The 4,828-nt window shown below is 51.7% G+C and overlaps 1 pseudogene; it reads left to right on the top strand.

The window, feature by feature from the left end:
* The first annotated feature begins 2,068 nt into the window (after positions 1-2,068).
* Positions 2,069-3,053, top strand: LOC130704597 (uncharacterized; annotated as a pseudogene).
* Positions 3,054-4,828: the final 1,775 nt, after the last annotated feature.

Raw genomic sequence — 4,828 nt, forward strand, 5'->3', positions numbered from 1 at the left:
TTTTGCTTTGTCTTTCATAGAAAGCTACTGTTCAAGTTAAAATAAGATACCAGTCGTATTCATTTCATTTGTGTGAAGAGAAAACAAGACACAGGGAAACCAAGTAGTGTTGTGAACGGAGGTTTTTTTCTCGCTCCTCCCCCAGACGGTAGGCAGAACTAGAAGGGATGGAGTTTTTCAGTGAAATCACCGTTTCTCTCCGCAGAGACCGTGTTCACCTGGCCGCTGTGTTCCAAAGCCACACGAGGAGGAAGGACCCGGTGCGTTTTATTTTTCTTTGTAATGTTCTTGTTCTCCAGTACTACCTTGTACAAGACAGCAGCACTTCCTCAGCTGCACTGTGGTTCTGTCCCTATGCAGTGAGTATTTATTGAAGCATATTACATGCCAACTTTATCACTAACGGTGGAGGTTTTTTAGAAAAAGCAACACTTGGCTCTTCAAGAAAACCAAAACTAATGAGAGATAGATGGGTAAATTATTGGTTTATTCAGCTGATGCTTACTGAGTGCATACTGTGTGTCTAGGCCCTGGAGCTATAGCTACGAGCAAAGTAGAAAAGGAGGTTACATTCTAGTAGTCCAGACAGACGATAAAATGATTCAGAACGGTGTCAGCACCATGAAGGAACAGGGACAAGGTCACGGCCGGCGATCTGGACTTCATGCTAAGCAGAAGCCTGGAAGACAGCTTGACTTACAAGTTTGAAAGCTCACCGTGTCTGCAGGGGAGGTGGTGGTTGAAGGTAGCCAGAGTGAAACCAGGGACAGACCCGCTGGACCATCTCCCTGGTCACAAGCAGGGGAAAAAGCCATCCTTGTGGGTCTTCAGATCCCAGCTCGACAGCCTAGGAGGCATTTTCTGAGTGCCGCCCCCCAACCTAAAATGGGCACTCAACCTCCACCTCCTTTTCTCAGCCGCTCGGCCCTACTTCCTCTAAGCGGGCATCCATTTGCCGACGTGTGCCCCCTTCTCCCTAGACCGCAGGTCCTGCCAGGGCAAGGACAGGACGTGCTTGGTCAACGCAACAGGCAGTTAAGTGTGCGATGAAGGGGTGGGTGGGCAGGGGAGGAGCGGACGGACGGGTGGACGGAAGGTTGCAGGCGAACGGGAGGAACGAGCGGAGGCTGGCGCGCAGGTGACCGCCAGCGAAGGAAGCCGGGGGAGTGCGCAGGCGCGGGCCGGAGGCCTCGGGCGCAGGTCCCGCCTCAGCCGCCGCTGCTTCCGGTCCTCCCGCCCTCGCCCCGCCTGCCCGCGCCGATCGGCCGGCGCCGCGCCTGCGCACTGGGGCCCGGCTGGCCGCCGGCTTAGGTCGGGTCCGGTCGGGTGGGTCGGGCCAGCCCTCGGCCGCCGCCGCTCTCGTCCCCTTCCGGCACTCTCCGCCGCGTCGCCCGCCCGCCGCGGTGAGGGCCCGCAACCTGTCCGCGCCGGGGCGGGGGCGGGCGCTCAGGGCCGTGCGGCTCTCCTTCGGCCTCCCCGCCTGCCCGTTGCCCCCGCGTTCCCCCGGTCCACCTCCCCCTCAACGCCCCCGCGCCCCTGTGACCCTCGCCGCTGACTCCCGCCCCGCCGGCCCCGGGAGGCCGCTGTCCGCGGTGCTGACGCCGCCGGCGCCGCGTGTCTGGAGGGGCCGCTGGTCGGGGTGTCCCCGCCCCACACCCGGGAGGCGGAGTGGAGTCGGCTGCGGCGTCTCCTCGGCCGGCGCCGCCGGGGCGTCTGTCGGGAGAGGCGCCTCGCCACCCCTGCCCCCGGAGGCCTTTCCCAGGACGGAGAGCGAGAACGGCGCTCAGCTTTGTCCTCAAGCCCGAAAACCGCGCGGCCTAGCAGACACTTCACAACCCGGCCCCAGAGCTGAGTGAGGATCCCTTCCTCGCCGAAAACGGCTTTGGCTACGCGCAGCTCGCAGCTCGCGCGCCAAGCCCCAGCTCCCCGGCCTGTTCCCTGGGCTTCACGGGGCCGGCGTCCGCCAATGACACGTGAGAAGGTGGAGCACCTCTCAGCCCACGTGACTGGCTTCCAGTTGTGGTGTTGGGTCTTGACGATTACCAGGTGCTTCGTGCGTTGAGTGGGGATGCCCAACGCCTACACGGTGACACAGCGGTATTGCGCACGCATTTCTGTAACCTTTTGCCAAGCAGGTAACCAGGATGTTCGTTTATTTATAAAAGTGTCTACTTAATGTTCACATCAAGGTAGCAAGAGAAATACGACTTTCTCCTTTAAAGGTTGTCAGCTAAACCGGCTGCAAAAGTGGAAACGAAGCCCAAAAAGGCGGCAGGAAAGAATAAATCTTCAGACAAAAAAAGGTGCAAACAAAAGGGAAAAGGGGAGCAAAGGGAAAACAGGCTGAAGCGGCTAACCAAGAGACTAAAGAAGGTGTACCTGCAGAAAATGGAGAAACTAAAAACGAGGACAGCCCAGCCTCTGTTGACGTAGGAGAGAGAGAAGCCAAGTCTGGTTAGTGTCACACACCTGGTCCTATCAGTGGTCCCTGTCTCTCTTCCTGCACAATCCAGAGGAATATTTTTATCAACTATTTTGTAAATGACAGTTTTTTAGTAGCTCTAGAAACATTTTTAATTAATTTATTTATTTTTGGCTGTGTTGGGTCTTCGTTTCTGTGCGAGGGCTTTCTCTAGTTGCGGCGAGCGGGGGCCACTCTTCATCGTGGTGCGCGGGCCTCTCACCGTCGCGGCCTCTCTTGTTGCGGAGCACAGGCTCCAGACGCGCAGGCTCAGTAGTTGTGGCTCACGGGCCCAGTTGCTCCTCGGCATGTGGGATCCTCCCAGACCAGGGCTCGAACCTGTGTCCCCTGCATTGGCAGGCAGACTCTCAACCACTGCGCCACCAGGGAAGCCCTAGAAACATTTTTTAAAAGGAGGGAATCCCCCCTCATCCCATTTCTTAAGTGTAAAAAAAAAATTTTTTTTTTCTTATGAGGTGAAATCATTGGCTGGTTATTTATTTTTTGGTACAACCAGAAAATAGTGGGATATTGAATACGGGAGGCTTTGACTGTGTTCGGTGTCAGCTGAACATTCCATAGATGGGGGTAGCTTTTATATCCTATAATACAAAGCATTACTAAATGGCAGTTTGGAGTCAGTTGTGCATTTAATGTCTTGAACACTTTTTTTTTGTAACTTTTATTAGAGTACAGTTGCTTTACAATATTGTGTTAGTTTATACTGTACAGCAAAGTGAATCAGCTATACATATTCATACATCCCCTCTTTTTTGGATTTCCTTCTAAATTAGGTCACCACAGAGCACTGAATAGAGTTCCCTGTGCTCTACAGTAGGTGCTCATTAGTTATCTATTTTATACATAGTATCAATAGTGTATGTGTATCAACCCCAATCTCCCAATTCATCCCACCCCCTGACCCCCAACACTTTAAAGTACTTCTCGTCCCATGTTGTTTTTGGTAGAATTTTTCCTGAAGCAAACCACTCACTCCTTGATCTTGGCTCTCCTGGTCAGAATTCTGTGTGCTCTGTAACATCTTTGGTCGTGGTAGTACAGTTCTAGTAACTTTGTTAATGTGCTGTGAACGATTGACAGTTTGAGTACGTACAGCATATGATATATTTCTTTTTAGTTCACTTTAATTTTATTTTAAATTTTATTTATTTATCTATTTATTTTTGGCTGTGTTGGGTCTTCGTTTCTGTGCAAGGGCTTTCTCTAGTTGTGGCAAGCGGGGGCCACTCTTCATTGCGATGCGCGGGCCTCTCACTATCACAGCCTCTCTTGTTGCGGAGCACAGGCTCCAGACGCGCAGGCTCAGTAATTGTGGCTCACGGGCCTAGTTGCTCCGCGGCTTGTGAGATCTTCCCAGACCAGGGCTCGAACCCGTGTCCCCTGCATTGGCAGGCAGATTCTCAACCACTGCACCACCAGGGAAGCCCCAGTATATGATGTTAAATTGTGAATTAGTGGGACTTCTGATGGAACAGCATATCAATATTTGAAGATATTGGTACTTGCTATCCTGTTAAGGAAAATTTGCTTCCAAATTTTAAGCTGGAAAGTCACTGGAATAACTGTTCAGAAAAGAATCACAACTACATGATTTTTTCGATTTTTGGTATGTATGTTAAGAATTGTGTGCAGGGACTGCCCTGCTGGCACAGTGGTTAAGAATCCGCCTGCCAATGCAGGGGACACGTGTTCGAGCCCTGGTCCGGGAAGATCCCATGTGCCGTGGAGGAACTAAGCCCGTGCGCCACAACTACTGAGCCTGTGCTCTAGAGCCCGCGAGCCACAACTGCTGAGCCCGCGTGCCGCAGCTACTGAAGCCCGTGCACCTAGAGCCCGCGCTCCGCAACAAAAGAAGCCAACACAGTGAGAAGCCCCCACACCACAATGAAGAGTGGCTCCCGCTCGCTGCAGCTAGAGAAAGCCCGCACGCAGCAACGAAGACCCAACGCAGCCAAAAATTAATTAATTAATTAATTTTTTAAAAATGCTTTAAAAAAATTGTTTTTCTTCAAACTGAGTTTGACAATTCTTCTGGATAGAAATTCTATATAGGATCATGTGATTTGAAAAACTTTTAACTGTTTCCCCTGAATTTATATGATGTATTATGATGGAAAAAAATGAGATCTGAGCCTCTTATAAAATACATTTGTCTGTAGAATACACGTGCTTTATACAAACATATTTGGAAATAGGGAATCACCTGTATTCTGGGCTTTAGTCCCAAGTTGTGATGGAGTGGAGGGGCTGAAGACACCAACTGCCTCTTGGCTCGGGCAGGGTGTTCCCCTCTCATCCTCAGTTCCCTTGGTGTCAAATAGGAAGATGGTGGAATTGGTCTGGTGG

The sequence above is a fragment of the Balaenoptera acutorostrata genome, chromosome 13, assembly GCF_949987535.1.
Source record: "Balaenoptera acutorostrata chromosome 13, mBalAcu1.1, whole genome shotgun sequence".
Lineage (NCBI taxonomy): Eukaryota > Metazoa > Chordata > Mammalia > Artiodactyla > Balaenopteridae > Balaenoptera > Balaenoptera acutorostrata.